Here is a 16,635-nt window from a genome sequence, read left to right as displayed (position 1 = left end):
CCTAACGGCAGCTCCAGCTACGACTCTGGCACCGATGTCAACACAACATAATTATCAATATATCATAATCACTGACATGAAGTGCGACCGGCGCTGTGAGGCACCCACAAGACGTCAAGTGGTGCCCGCAACTATGGCACATAGCCAGTACATAGAAACCAGCATCGACTATGCACAATCTCTTTGCATCTTCAACCTACTCGTGAAATTACCTCACTGATTGGGCAAACCTGTGCATGCAGACTTGAATATTTACTGGATTACAATCTACGGGGACTTTGTTGTTTCATGTGATGACTTTTACAGCGACGCTTCGGATGTTGTTTCATATGATGACTTTTACTGCGACGCTTCGGACATTATGGTTAACCAATTTTGTTTTGCTTGGGAATGTAGTCGACTATGACTCGTTATGACAGATCTGAGTAAACTTGCGTATTCATCAATTTCAGTGACGAATTTATTTATTTATTTATTTAACCTGGCAAGATTAGGGCCATCAGGCCCTCTCTTACATCTAACCAGGCATTCTACTTCCTTTACATTCATATGTTTTAGTAAGCATGTTAAGCTACATCTAGCACAAAAAGTGAAATAAACAATTAGAAAGGTACACCTGGAAAAATACATACATATAGAGTTTATATTCGTAGACCATAAGTACTGTTATAATTAGACATTATTGAAGAGACAGATTTTAGATAGGAGTGCAGGCAGCAGGGAGTATGAGGGAGATTCATGGTGAAGGGAGAAGAAGAATAGAGAGCATGATGAAACATAATTAAGGAAATATAAAGGAAAAGAAGATTGCGTGGCTAACAGACATAGATGAAGAGGAAGGCATCTCAAGAGCAAGATAGGAGACGCTAGCTTTGCTATTTGACAGATGAGAGGATTGGCCTGGTACATTAATTTTGTGGAGAACTTTATGAGGATGAAAGTAGGAAATGCTTCAACTTCTTCTTAAAAGCAGCAGGAGATTGAATTTTGCGCAAGGTAAGGGGCAGTTTGTTCCAGAGGTGGACAGCGGAAACTGAGAAGGAGTTTGCAAAAGTTTTTGTTTTGTGAGTGGGCACAGTTAGGATACCAAATAAGAGTGACCTCATGTTTCGATTATGATGGCATGACAAGTTTTTAATCTCTGAAGCAAGGTACTGGGGTGCTTGCGCTACGAGGAGTCGGTGAAGTAGACATAGAGTGTGGTATTCACGCAATTTGTCCGGCCGCAGCCACCCTAGCTCGGAGTATGAAGCACTAACATGATCATATCGGCGAATGTTGCAGGTGTAACGCACAGAGGCATTCATGGTTAGCTCTAGCCGTCCTTTGTTTTCACTGCTCATGCCTTGTTGAATCACATCACAATAGTGGAGGTTCCGTAGAACGAGTGCTTGCACGAGCTGGCGTTTCAAGTCCTGTGGAAATATGTTCAGAAACGTTTTGAGAGCATAGAGACAAGCAGACGTCTTTCGGCACACTGCGACTGTATTCTCCGCCCAATTGAGATGCTCATCCAAAGTTACACCCAAGTTCTTCACTATTTTCTGATATGGTATTGGAATACCGTCGAGCAGAATTGGAGGTAGCCGTTCGCGGAAATCTGAACTTATTAATTTCTGATGGGATATTCAGATTACTTGCGTCTTTCTTGCATTAAGTTTAAGCCCCAGGTTTTTCGCCCATGTCACTACTGAAGACAGATTAGCATTCATCTGAGCGATTGCAGTGTTTACATCTTCAGGTCTGACGCTTATGTAGAGCTGGAGGTCGTCGGCGTAGAAATGATATTTACACGAGGACAGAACCGACGAAATATCGTTGACATATAAAGAAAACAAAAGTGGTCCTAAGACTGATCCTTGTGGCACTCCCGAGGAAACATGTTTCCAGGAAGATTTTTCATTTACGCAGACAACACATTGCTGTCTGTCTTTTAAGTAGCTTTCAAACCATCTCATTGCACTATCAGAGAAATTAAGCTGTTGCATTTTTCTGAGCAATATGTCAAAGTTAACAGTGTCAAAAGCTTTGCTGAAGTCCAGTAGCGTCAATATTGTTGCCTTTCGATTGTCGATGGCATATTTCAGGTCATCAGTTACTTTAATCAGAGCAGTGTCTGTGCTGTGATGTTTACGGAAACCGGATTGAAATTTGTCATATAGGCTGAATTCATGCAAGTGTTCAGTAATTTGGTCATGAACAATATATTCAAGTGCTTTGGAAACAGCAGGCAGTATGCTAATTGGTCGGTAATCACTAGGCAGTTGCGGGTTTTCAATCTTAGGGATAGGTCGAATTATGCTTCTTTTCCATGCAGTGGGGTATATTCCGTTCACGAGGGAAAAATTAAATATGTCAGTTAAGACAGGTACTAAGATATCGGCAACATTCTTAATCATGGTTATACCGACACTGTCGTTGCCTATTGCTTCAGGAGAGATTCTCCTTATTGCTTTTCTTACCGTATTTGTTGTTACATGTTTTAGATGGAAGGTATCGTTGTTAGTTATCATGTTTGGGGATTCTTGTGGACGGTAATTATCAGCCGTGCGGGTATTCAGAGGTGCAGAGAAGAATTCATTTAATTCGTTAGCTGACACATGAAAAGTAGTTTCCGATTTAGCCTTTCCGACCCCCAGGCTACGGAGATTCTTCCATAGAGTCGTGGGCGTCAGATCGCTGCATACAAGGGAGCGAGCGTGCCTGATTTTAGCATTGCGAATGCATTGTTTCTCTCTGTTCCGTAGCTTTCTACTCGTATATTCTTCGAAACGCTCGGGTTTCGGATCTGCCTTGAAACGCCTGTGGGCAGCATCTCTATTAGTCATCATTTGACGTAATTCAGCTGTCAGCCATGGAGCAGGAGATTTTCTTACACGAATTGTGCGCACAGGTGCACGTTTGTCATAGAGGGCAGTGAGTTTATCACCAAGTTCATTAATTTTGCCGTCGATTGTAGGTTCTCTGATTATTTGATGCCATGAGATTTCTGGGCAATCGGCTGTTAGAGCGTCAAGGTCAATACGTTTCATGTTCCTACAAGTTATGTAACGCGATTTGATCCTTGGGGGCTGCATGGAGTAGGCCAGGAATATTACATCATGTGCTGAGAGGCCAGGGGCCGATGTTTGACCAACATCTCTTACTTTGTCAGTCTGTTTCGTTACGATTACGTCTATAAGAGTATGACTGTGCGCCGTATGGTGTGTAGGTTGTAATGGAAGAATGTTCATGCTATTGCAACTAAACAGTCTTCTTAGGTTTATCACGGAGGGAGTGTCTCTTAGGAGGTCTATGTTCAAGTCACCCATTAGGATGACATGTTCGTATTGACACTGAAGTGAATGTAATTCCGACTGGAAGGAACTCATTGGGCTCATTTTTGGCGGCTTATACACGACGCCAGTCAAGAATTTCCGACTTTGTGTATTTATTTCCATGAACATGAATTCCGCCTCTTTTTCTTCCGCAGGATTTGACGTACATAAGACTTTCGCTTTGAGATCCGTTCGTATATACGCGCCGACCCCGCCACCTCGCTTTTTTGATCTGTCTGCCCTAAGAAATGTGTACCCTGGCAGATGAATAGATGCAGAGGATATGTGTGGTTTCAACCACGTTTCGGATAAGAGGATTACGTGGTAGTTTAGTTGGTTGAAAAGGAGGCTAAGTTCTTCGTAATGTGCAGGTAAAGACTGGATGTTGCAGTGAGCTGCTAAAAGCTCTGACGCGTTCCGCTGAGCAGCCTGGAGTAGGGTGGCAGACTGGTTTGTCCCTTTGTTAGGCGACGAGGAATTTACTTGGAGCGTAGATGGGACTGGACAGCTGCACTCTGCCTACACCATTTGTTGCCACCATGGATCCAAAATACATTAAATCGTGGCAGCTGTAGCTGCAGTAACAGGATGAGCAACGCGCACAGCTACAAGATTGACAGGGGTAGCCCTGGAGCCACTAGCACAGCAGGTTGCATCAGTAGTGCAGCACCCGCCTGCCATTTCAGCATTCCAACCAGAGGCGGAAGACTGAGACAGCTTCTATCACTGACTTCTCGTGCACATTAGGTACATAATATCGTACATGTTATTCATAATAAATGTCTGTTAGTAAATTATTGCAACTTGCTCTTTATCCTTTCCAAATTACATCCTCTTGGAGAGCCTAAGACGCTCACATTTGTAGACGTTCGTAATACGTTGTCTTTCTGCATGGCAAAAGCTTCAGACATCCACTTCTAGTTTTTAATTTTTCAGTGCCATAGGAAACCCTCACAAACGCACACATATTGGGCTAAGAGGTGTTGGGGGGTGGGGATTGGGGGGGGGGGGGGGGGAGGGGGAAGGAGAATTAGGTGTCGTTTTGTATGTGGACACCTTGCCTGTCAACAATTGGACACAGATTATTAAGTGTACTATGTCTTAATTCGTTGCGCTGCAGATCGAAGAATGACACTAATAACTTTAAAATTAGACAACACAAAGATAGGTAAGTTCTTCCAATCGATACAGTTAATTAAGTCTCCTTCTTGGCAGACCGTTTGTTCGACGAACAACTTGTGTCTCCTGATTTCCCATCCCCATAAAACTGATCGACATCGGAAACCGATTAGTCTTCAGTCAGGTCCTTGCGTAGCCGGAATTAAGACTGTTCGCCAACGGATAGTGACACAGGACCGAGTTTCGTTGCTAGAAACTCGTATGCGCGCACAGCACGTAATTCCTTGTGTGATTCGGTTACCGTATATCAACCTGTAGAGGTTCTTGTGTTTTGCCGTCGTTGTTCTATTAGGCATTATAGTGCCCAATGTCCAATGCGGGTCGACGAAAGTGACTCCTGTTCAATTTCTCGTCGTTAGAGGTGTCCCTATCTTGTTAATCAACGAGTCTACAAACGAAAATCTTGGTGTATCGCCAACCAAACCGACTGCACAGCTGCTCTGTTGTTGCACGGTGCAAAACATTTAGTTCTGGGGTTCTGCCAAGTGCACTCGATATACAAAAATGTTTCTATTTGTTCCATTATAAATGATTTTGAAAACCTGTGGCTGTGAAAACAATAGGCTTGTTTATAAATAATTCTTCTGCTATCAGTCAAGATTGGTAGGACAAAAATGTTTTACTTCATACCTTCTTCCTGGTTGTAGCTTCTGCTTGAATACAGTCCAACTCATCGAATGGTCGTTGACAAAGCCGATAATAAACTTTAAGGGAAAAAAAGACGCTCCAGGAAAAAATAATTCGAATGACACGAAAATCGGTCGTTGTAATTTACACATACATGAATACAAATGATTACAATATTGGAATAATTGGATGATTTGTAAAAGAGAAAGAACTTCACAAACTGAACAAGTCAGTAACGAGTTGGTTCACTTCTGGCCCTTATGCAGTAATTCGGCTTGGTATTGATTGACAGAGTTGCTGGATTTCCTCTTGTGGGATCTATTTGCCTAATTCCGTCCAATTGGCGCGTTAAATCGTCAAAATCCCGAGCTGAATTGAGGGGCTGCGCAAAATGCTGCAAACGTTCTTAGTTGGGAAGACATCCGGCGACCCCTTGCTGGCCAGTGTAGTATTTGCCAGTCCCGAAGACAAGCAGTAATAACCCTCAACCAGTGCGGGCGGGCATTATCTTGCTGAAAGGTAAGCCCACGATGGCTTGCCGTGAAGGGCAACGAAACGGGCCGTAGAATGTCGTCGACGTATCCCACCGCTGTCTGGGGCGTTTCCAGACACATGCTTGCTAGTCGTTGGGGCTCTGTTCCAAGCGAGACTCATCACTGACAACAACTCTATTCCAGTCGATGAGATTCCAGGCAGAATGTGCCCTAGACGGCAACAAACGAGCTTGCTGGTGTACTTAGGTCAATGGCAGTCGGCGTAAGCGGCGTCATGAGTTGAGCCCCCTTTCTGTGAGATACCTGTGCAGGGAGGAGACCCCCGAAGAGGGATCACTGCCGACAAAATTTTATTAAGTAAATTTTTCCACGCATAATGTTCGGCCGTAGCCGGCTTGGGCATACTGTGGTGGAAGGTGCTGGCCGGAAGACCATGGTCGGCACATTCCTCCCACGTGCTCCTCGGTCAGACTCAAGTCCCACGGGTTGGTTGCGCTGACGGGGGTACGCTACTAGCAAGGCGCGTTGGCGGAATCAATCCTCCAATCAGAGACTAATCGTGTGATCACGTGGGGACGCGGCCGGGAGCGGCGAGGGCGGCTTGGAAACAGCTCCGCGCTCTCTTAGCTTCTGACCTCGGCCCCGAGTAGTCGCTCCTCTAGCCTCTGCCTCTCTGATGAGAAGACGGCAACCCCTCTTGGGGCTGCTCAGCCCTACGTAGGCACCACTGTACCATCATTACAAGAATAAACTGGGTCCATTCCACTCAATTAATTGTCATTTTACAACGCCCTCCGCTCCTGACTTCTATCCTGACGAACAATTGGTGTCAGAAGTGGGATGCGGCCCACCTTAAGGTTGTAAAATCAACTCATCAGTTGAGTATGAGTACTACAAAGGGGCCGAGGCTGAGCAAGTAAAGGAAACTAGACCGAACGTGGCGAGGCTGCAGCGCGCCATGCACGTGCCAGCCGGTCGCCTGCGTTGCAGAATGTGCGTGGCCGCGCACTAGCGCGCCACAAGCGTGACGCAGTTCGTTGCCGAACGCGAGCCGAGGAGGGTCCGCGATGCAGTCACGCTCGCCGCCGCCGCCGCCGCTGTCCGTAGCTGCCACGGGTCACCGCCTGCGCCAGGGTCCGGCGTGCGGCCCTCGCGCCGCCCCGCCGTCGCAGCTGTCCGTGCTGTCGCCCGCCGCCTGCTGCGCCCGCGCGTCATCAACGCGCCTGCCGCTGCTCGTCGACACCGCCGCCGTCCGTCGTCTGCGCGCCATCAAATAATGTAAGTCGCTAGCGACGCTACGGTGGTGTAGATGCCCATAGTATTGTAACATGCCGATCACCAGGCAGCAATCGGAGGCAGGAGCAGCCGGAGCGGATGAAGATCCCCTCTTGGCGCTGCAGTCCCAGTTAAATCAATTAATTCTAACTAACGCGGAGCTTAAGCAACAGCTAGATGATCTTAAAATGGCTTATCCGCAATCTAATGTTGCTAAGCCAGTGCTAGTGGAAGAACAGCCGAAGCAGGTGATTCCACCACTCACTAGCGCAGAATCACCTGTGGCCGTAGCCACCTCTACTCTGGTGCAGAGCTTCCCAGCAGTAGCGTTTATTCCGGCGTTCGCTGGAAAGCCGCACGAGGATATTCAAACGCTTTTCCAGAATATCCAGGACATCGGAAAGTTTTGCGGTTGGCCAGATGAATTTCTCTTAAACGTGATGAAAATGAAACTCACCGGCGAAGCGCGGAACTACGTGCAGTCGGTCGAGAGCTTGAAAAATGCCCCTACCTTCCAGTCCCTTGCAACAGGGTTGATTGAAAGGTATACAGACAAACGTGGTACTAGTTACTATCGCGATTTGCTTTCCACCCTTAAGCAAAAAGCGGGTGAAGATTTAGAAGCATTCGCGGGCAGGATTAGAAGCGTCGCATGCCACACGTACGCACTAAGTGCCAGTTCTGCTCGTAACGATGTTCTGATGGAAGAATCAGAATGTCGTGCGATAGACGTGTTTATTCGTGGCATAAACCCTCAAATAGGGGGCGAAATCAAGGTAGCTTCCCCCCGCACCTTACACGAAGCCGTGCGATTAGCACTCTTGAGAGAGGAGGCGAGCTGATTTGTGGCCGTCTCCGCGCGGCTAAGTGAGCCCCGACGTGTCTTTTCGAACGATACTAAGTGTGGGCGCTGTAATAGACAAGGACATGTGCCAGAGCAATGTCGCGTGCCATATTGTCATCAGTGCAAGGACATGGGTCACCAAAGCGTGCATTGTCCAAATAGTAGGCCACAACCGCCTGCAAATTCCAGGCGAAATGCAAACCAACCACAGAATTCGGGAAACGGCCGCGGGGCAGGAAGTGCCACCCCTCCCGGCCCCCGTTAAAAATAGTGACCCCCCTAGCTTATAAGGGAATCACGCAGGTGGCAAGCGTGGTTGTCGATGGCGTTAGAGGCCGCAAACCAATACGCGTGCTAATTGACACAGGCGCACAGATCAGCTTGGCATTTTTATCGAAGAGGGATAAAAGAACATTGCAACCGCCGCGGTACCATATCAATGGTATTGGTCCCGGCATAGTGAAACCTGATGGCAGCTGTTGCGTTGAGTTCATGTTGGACTCCACAGAATATGCTTTTACGATGGAGGTTGTACGGAACAGGCGCACGGATTACGACATCATCCTGAGAAGTGACTTTCTGCGTCATTTACAGGGGGTTATTGAGTATAGGTTAAATACCGTCCAATTCGGCGACAACGTGCACCGTTTTGGACGTGACCGCACGTTGCGGGCGAGCGGAGCTGGGAAAAAAGGATCCGTTTCCCAAGTTTCGGAGTCTCCCGTAACGATGCTAAAAGCCGATAATCCCGTGGAGATACCAGAAGGCACAGGAAAGATCCTTTGGGTGCCTGTCGGGATACGTGAATCCGAAGAGGTTCATTTCTTGGTAGATCCACTCTGCCAGAATGAAACTCTTGACCATAGACCATATGCAGGTCCACGTAAAACGTAGCCTGTGCAAAGCGCAGCAAGTACAGAAAGAAAATTGCGTACCCGTGTGTCTAGACAATTTTAGTCCCCAAGCAAGCTTTAATACCGCGTGGTACAGTATTAGCCAGCTTACAGGTTATCACAGAAGATGAGTTGTCAAAGAGAACCCCTTCTCTGAAAAAGAAAAAAGACTGCTGCCGCCTCTCAACACCTTTTGACAATCACGTCACATCTGACAGATAAGTTTAAAGCTAAGCATAGTCACCTCCCATTGCATGAACAAAAGCTAATAAATGAAGTATTGAATGAGTATTCATGGTTGTTTGAAGACAGGAAATATTCACCAGCAACAGATCTAATCCAACATGAGATTCCAACCGGAAATGCTAGGCCAATAGCTCAAAAAGGGTACCGAATTCCCTACCGCCGGCCGAAGTGGCCGCGCGGTTCTGGCGCTGCAGTCTGGAACCGCGAGACCGCTACGGTCGCAGGTTCGAATCCTGCCTCGGGCTTGGATGTGTGTGATGTCCTTAGGTTAGTTAGGTTTAACTAGTTCTAAGTTCTAGGGAACTAATGACCTCAGCAGTTGACTCCCATAGTGCTCAGAGCCATTTGAACCAATTCCCTACCATCTTCAGTCAGTGGTAGAGGAAACTATACAACAGCAACTAGAAGCAGGAATAATACAACCCTCTTCTAGTGCGTGGTCTAGCCCAATTGTAGTCGTTCCGAAGAAATCTATAGACGGAGAAAAATCCTATCGCCTCTGTGTAGACATGCGAGCAGTAAACAAAGTTACTACTCCAGATCATTATCCATTACCCCGGATCGATGAAACACTCGATCGTCTGGGCAATTGCCGGTACTTCACAACATTAGACATGCGCAGTGGGTATCATCAAATTCCAATTGCTCCTCAAGATCGAGCTAAGACAGCTTTTGTAGTTCCTGGTGGCTTATATGAATTCTTAAGGATGCCTTTCGGGCTTCGCAACGCACCAGCAACCTTTCAGCGATTTGCGGATCTGCTATTACGTGGGTTGAAACCTACTGTGTGCCTTGTGTATCTTGATTATATAATTATATTTTCAAAATCCATTGCTGAACATGCTGAACATCTACGCAGTGTACTGTTGCGCTTGCAAAATGCTAATTTAAGCCTCAAATTAGAAAAATGTTCTTTTGCTCAATCACAAGTGCAGTATTTAGTTCATGTCATCAGTTCCAGCGGAGTCAAGCCAGATCCACGATTAACTGAAGCAGTAGACACTTTTCCTATTCCAACAAATTTGAAGGAATTACAATCCTTCCTTGGCCTTGCAAATTATTACCGCCGTTTTGTTAAAGATGATGCTACTATTACCAAACCACTTACTAAATTGTTGAAAAAGGATACTCCTTTTGTTTGGACGGATGAATGTTCGACCGCCTTTCAAACAGTGAAAACTATTTTAACTAGTTCGCCTCTACTTGTTTACCCAGACTTCGCTGAACCTTTTATTTTATCTTGTGACGCATCTGATTTTGCTGTAGGATGTGTCCTAAGCCAAGTGCAAGATGGTGAGGAAAAACCCGTTGGGTATGCCTCTCGTCAACTGAATAAAGCAGAAACTAATTACAGTACTACAGAAAAGGAATTGCTTGTCCTTCTTTTTGGAATTAATAATTTTAGATGTTACCTTTATGGTCGCAAGTTTACAGTTCTTACCGATCACTCTGCTCTGCAGTGGTTATTGAATCTTAAAGACCCTAGGAGCAAACTTATGCGCTGGGCCATGAAACTGTCAGAATATGATTTTGAAGTTCGGCACAAGCCTGGTCGGTTGCATCAAAATGCTGATGCGTTAAGTAGAAAAGTGCGTGTCATTCAATCAGATGAGGTATCAATTGAAGAGTTAAAAGAAGCACAGCAGGTGGACGTTCAATGTCAAAGATACACCACCTTGCCAGAATTTGAAGTAATAGACGACCTTTTGTATCGAAGAACTCCCCATGGAAATCGTTTGGTAATACCGGAATGTTTGCAGCAACGTATAATACGGCAATGCCATGATACAATCCGAGCATGTCACGGCGGAAAAAGCGCTACGAACGCTCGAATTGCGACACGTTATTGGTGGCAATACCGACAACGTGACGTGGACAGGTATGTAAGATCTTGCCTGTCGTGTGCACAACGAGCACAAAATAGGCATCCGCGAGTGCCGCTGCAAACACTTCCTCAGGCATCTTCACCCTTCGAAATTCTTGCTTTAGATTTCCAAGGTCCTTTTCCACAGTCGCAACAAGGTAACAAATACATTTTGTCTGTTATTGATCACTTTTCACGTTATCTAATTTTGGTTCCCCTCCCCGACATGACAGCTGAAACTGTGGCGAGAGAGTTTGTAAATCGTGTGATACTACCTTTTGGAAGTCCTGATGCCATTTTAACGGATCAAGGAACCAATTTCATGTCTGCTTTATTTGTACAACTTTGTAAATTGTTAAGAATCAAAAAATGGCGTACAACTCCTTTCCATCCTAAAGCCAATGGTCGCGTTGAACGCGTACACCGTACAATTTGTAAAATGTTATCCTATTATGTTGCAAAAACGCACGCTGATTGGGACAGATATGTACCGTATATTTCTTCTGCATACAACACCCGAATACATGAATCTGCGGGGTATACCCCTTACGAAGCTGTGTTTGGACGGCCGATGAATTCGCCGTTCGAAATAGACAAACTACCTCAAGGCGTAGAAATAAAGGAAGTAAAAGGTTTAGCCCGCCGGCTAAAAGCGATCTGGTATAAGGTAAAGAGGAATAATGTCAAAGCTACTAATAAACAGTTGCACAGGCAGAACAAAAATGCTGTTTTACCGACTTATCAAACAGGTGATTTAGTGTTACTACGAAACCCAGCAATCAAAAAGGGACGAACTAAAAAGTTCTCTCCCCGCTTTGAAGGCCCGTATCGGATTGTACGGTTGACCTCACCAGTCAATGCAGAACTGCAATTAACCGATCGTACGGTGATAGTGCACTTTGACCGCCTGCAACCTTACCACGGTAGGGCTGTGTCACCACAACAGGTCGCAGCTCCCGTTCCGCCTGTGTCACCTCCACCTCAAGTGGAACAAAGACGAAAGAAAAAACGGAGGAGATTACCTCCACAGGATTGTAGATACCCTTTGCGGAATTGACACCCTTATGGGTTGAGGTTGCGTGATTGATCACGCCTAATTAGAGTTTTATGTTGTGTTTTATTGCAGCTTAGTTTAAGTCATTTTCTCCAGGGACTTGGAAGCAAGACGTGCCTGGCCACCACGGAGTTCCCAGCCATTCTCAATTGTCAATTTCCAGTCATGTCATGTATTTTTGCTCAGTTTCATATGTATGATTATGTTTTATGTTTTGCAAGCAATGCCACGCATTAGACGTCACGCAACTGACTTGCTTCAAATGCAACCATTACACTTGGTGTTGGCAGAACCGCGGCTGCTAACTCCGAATAATGTTCTTCAGTGTCCTCTATCGCCATCTATTTGGCAAACCAGTACATGTGGAGTATTTTTACTCCGAGCTTTTCTTAATACTTGTTACGTTGACGTCTAGTGTATTGTACTATATGTCGTAGTTCTGTATTTTCTGCAGCTATTCGTAAGTAATCGGAACAGATAAAGCCAGGACTTGAAATGCATACGCCTCGTACGCTTTGTTTACGGGACCAGCTGTTGGCGGGGCAACACATCAGCTGTCGCCTCCCATCCTCTCTTCAGCGCTGTCCCTTCTCCTCGCCAAGAACTGGCCAGCGGCCATCATTTTTCCTCAGCCAGTAACATCGCTCCGCGCGATGACGTATCTTATCACCACGTGCGCTGCCGCCTCCAGCGTCTCAACACGCGGCGCGTCCGAGTACTTACAAAAACAAAACGCAAATTACTGCCCTATCCTCCATGTATGACAGACTACAATGCATTTACCATCATTTTATATAACTAACAGCCTTTTTAAAAAACTCTTGTTCTAGATAATTAGCAATTTCTAATTCATCGTTATTTCTTGTACACGCTAAGCTCGTGATATTTGTCGCTGCAGTAGCGGCCGGTCTCTCGCGGCTACACACCGTCTCACATAACCGCTGACGTGCCGGTGCCTACTCCGCACCGACGCGTGCGCTGCGCGCTCGCTAACAGCTCCAATCTGATTTCTTTCATGCAGCCGGAAGACACGGCAAACAAAATTCATTCAAACATCCCAATAAATCTTAACATAAATATTAAGTAGATGTGATTCATTGTTTAAATTCTTTTCCTTGTTTTGTTTCAAATTAGCTGGATAAATCACACGAAGTTCTTAACGATTTACATTATTCTGCATACCTTAGTCTGCCAGTCATATAAGTGAAGTTTCACTACTGCTTTGATTCATTGTATAAACTACAAACTACAGCCCTAACTCTCTTACACATCGAACTATGATGACATTTAACGTTATCTGCCTTGGACAAGGCCAGATATGGGCAAACCAATGCAATGCCACGGGTTTTTCACGCTACTGACGAGGCACAAACGACCAATCGTCCGGGCTGCCGTATATCGGTGGGCGATTGTTCCTTGGTTGCTACGCAGTTATTTTTGCCCTCCCCATTTATTTTACTCTACCGCCGTGGTCATTGTTCTATCCTGTTTTCCTTCTTCTGTCGATGAGGAGGCCCCTACAACATGTTAGGTACCCTCTTCCGACAGTACCGGTCTTTCAATCTTACCACCCATTTACACCGAGATATTGCTCTCCCTTGCTGCAGTCTTGCCCCAAAATATCGGCCGATGATCCATTGTGAGATACGTACTGTGCCTCTAATTAGCCGGTGACGTAAGCGCTACGGGAACTGTGCCTAGTTGTCCTTTCAGTTCAATTTGTTATCGTCAGTTTTAAAACTAACACACAAGCAGCCTAGCAGCCAGCCCCAGGTGGCCAGTGTCACATGTTAACGTTGAGCGTTCCGACTACTTACAGCGTTATTATTATACATCATTGTGTTTTTATTTTCCTGTCAATATATGTCATTGTGTTTAATTATATTATGCTGGCGCTAGTGATTTATAGTTCATGATTTTCATTTTATGTAGTGTTATATACTGCGCGCACAAGAAGTGACGCTATTTATGCATGTATGCTATTCTAGCTTCAAAGCTAATTTTTATTACTTGAATAGTCGACATTTTCCTAGTACAGCAGGTCGCTGTTAACGCCGCTGATACTTTATTCCATGTATCGCAGGAAACCCATGTGCCTACACTAATTCTTATTAAGTCAGACGGACGCCCGTAGGCCCGCTGAACCACGGTATCGCAGATAGCTCCAATGCACTGCCTACCCCTCAATTATTAGACAGGTTGCCTTAGCACTGTCCCCAGGTTGCTCCATTGCCCTGCAAATTATATAATCATCAATCCAAGTCTGCAGATTGCACTAATGCACTGCTGAACTTATTAGTCGAGCCACTCGCAGGTAGCTCATACGCACCGCGAACTTGTACTTACACGTCACCGAATCCTAGGCTCCTCGGTTGACCACAAAACAATTCATACATCAATTACCGTGAGACAATTTGCGCTCACACTACGCCTTTAGCACTCAACCACAAATGAACTGAGCCCCAGACGCTCTTTTATTACATTTTATACAAGGCCACTTTCTTCTAGATGGCAATCCCATTGCAAAATCATCGGATTCTGTCAAAGATTCAGATACCGTTCCCCAGATGACAGCCTTTTCCGTTGCTGAATGGATTAGTTGCTTTTCACCATCTGACAGTGCAAACTGCACTTTTGAGAACAATGTTGTTATATACACAAACTGTCGGATTCTACTGACGTAGTCCCTTATGCACTTCGTCAACCGACTAAAAAAACAACTTCCCCTGACGGATTTCGTATCCGATTCGGAAGTTTATGTTCGGGAAATATTCCCTTTATTTTATTTCTTGTCAATTATTATTACTTCAATGTCATGTTTTATTGTTATAAATTTATAGTTATGATTAATGTTAGTACACTTTATGGTTATACGTTATTTTTGTGTCATATTCGGTATTCCCTTTTAATTTTCATTGTTTCTGGACTGGAAGTATCTCTGATACAACCTATTGGCCTTCAATTCGTATCCGCCATCACTTCATACGCCCAATAACAACTAACAACACACTCACACTGTTCATATCCACACTACCTTGGTGTAACTTGTTGATGTTACCATACCTCTATTGTCATATACTAAGTGCCCCTGCGTAGTGGCCAATGCGTGGGAGGTGCCTAGGCTGTGCAGGTTTGCACCGCGATCACAGGATTCCTTCTCATTTTATTCATAAAAAAAAGCTTTTTTCGTACAAAATCTCAAATTAATTAACGACACTTGGCCTTCGTCCCATAGCAGGTTGAAAATTTTTTCCAGCGAGTTTCGCTTAGTCTGCGCTGCGTAGTACTGCCTCCGCGTTCAGCGTCTTTTTTGCTGACGCGTGATTGATCAGCGGATACTCAGTGTTGAATTACACCATTGTCTTGCCGCCTTGTTACCCCCACGGCTGCCAAACTGTTGGTTGCCTGCCGTGATTCTACTTCGTGGCCTTCTTCATCAGTAAACGTGACTGAACGGGTCCTTCGTCGCTACTTGCCAGGTAATTATTGCTACAACGTTGTACCCCATCTGTCACCTCTGAATTACTCATCAACTAAGGCAGGAAATTTTTACTTCTAGGGTCACTAATACTTTCTCTCGCAGTCGACCGTTATCAACATTGGAAGCTGAAAGCAACCTCCGTTCAAATGGCTGTCAATTTATCATCCGCAATGGGCAGCATGTTAATCTCAATGGTTGTCGTCGTCGCCGTTAAGGCGCCTCCATTTCACGTCTACCCTTCCACATCTGGCGTGCTTTTTGGACGTCGTCACAATCTGGTGCATTCTCCACATTATGCTATTGTGTTAGTTGATGTCAACTTAACATTATTAGAAGAGGGAGACCGTGCTTTATATGATACAGCTCAGCAATTGTCAAAATATGAAACCTTCTTGACGCAGACGAAGGAACATAAGTTTCTCCGATCTTTGTGGGAAGTGACTAGAATTATTTTAACCCTTCGAAGTCAATTGAACAGTATTAGGGATGCAGTATCACGGCCTCGTTTCAAACGAGCCTGGTTGCCCGTTGGAGGTACATTATTAAAATCTGTCTTTGGGACTCCTGACGAAACAGACACAAAACGCTGGGATTTGGACACACAGCAAGCGCTTTCGGAAACACAAGTTAATCACGAAGTGTTGGTACATCAACAGGTGCGCCTGACACATCTTGAGAATAACCTGTTAGCCACAACTAGACAGATACAAGTTGTTGCCGACAGACTAACACGACACTATGGTGCACTTGAACAATCCTTTAACTCATCTTCGCTCGGGATTACGTAATCTGACTATCACATTGGACATTATGAAGACCATGCAGATTCTTATATTTAATATACACACAGCCAAGTTACACGTGCACATGTTACACTCGGCCATTCAACTCGGACTGCAAGGAAAGCTCAGTCCACATCTGTTACCCTCAGAGCCCTTCTTGCACATCCTACACAATGTGTCGTCGCAAATTTTGGCCCCTAAACAAATGCTTTATGCCGTGCGAGAAAGCAACCTCCCCTTTTACTATGCTGCGTTGGAGGTCCGACTTACCCGTAATTCGGACGGTATTCGGATGCGAATGAGGTTGCCAATCACGTGCGCAAATTGCGAATACGAGTGCTATCAAATATACACTTTTCCAGTCTCTTGGACTACCCTTCACCACCATGTTGTTTGGCAGACTCAAGAATCTTTAATAGTTAGTCGGGATCGACAAACTCACGCCACTCTCTCTCGCGCTGAACTATCCAGTTGCTTCCATACAACACATTATTTATGCTCCACGCTAATTTTACACACTAACACTACTGAGTGCGAGATGTCACTGTTTTTAGCTGAAATTACTACACCTTCATGTCC

The sequence above is a fragment of the Schistocerca americana genome, chromosome 5 (assembly GCF_021461395.2).
Source record: "Schistocerca americana isolate TAMUIC-IGC-003095 chromosome 5, iqSchAmer2.1, whole genome shotgun sequence".
Classification (NCBI taxonomy): Eukaryota; Metazoa; Arthropoda; class Insecta; order Orthoptera; family Acrididae; genus Schistocerca; species Schistocerca americana.
The sequence above is the reverse complement of the archived record's forward strand: the minus strand, read 5'-3'. Positions refer to the sequence as shown.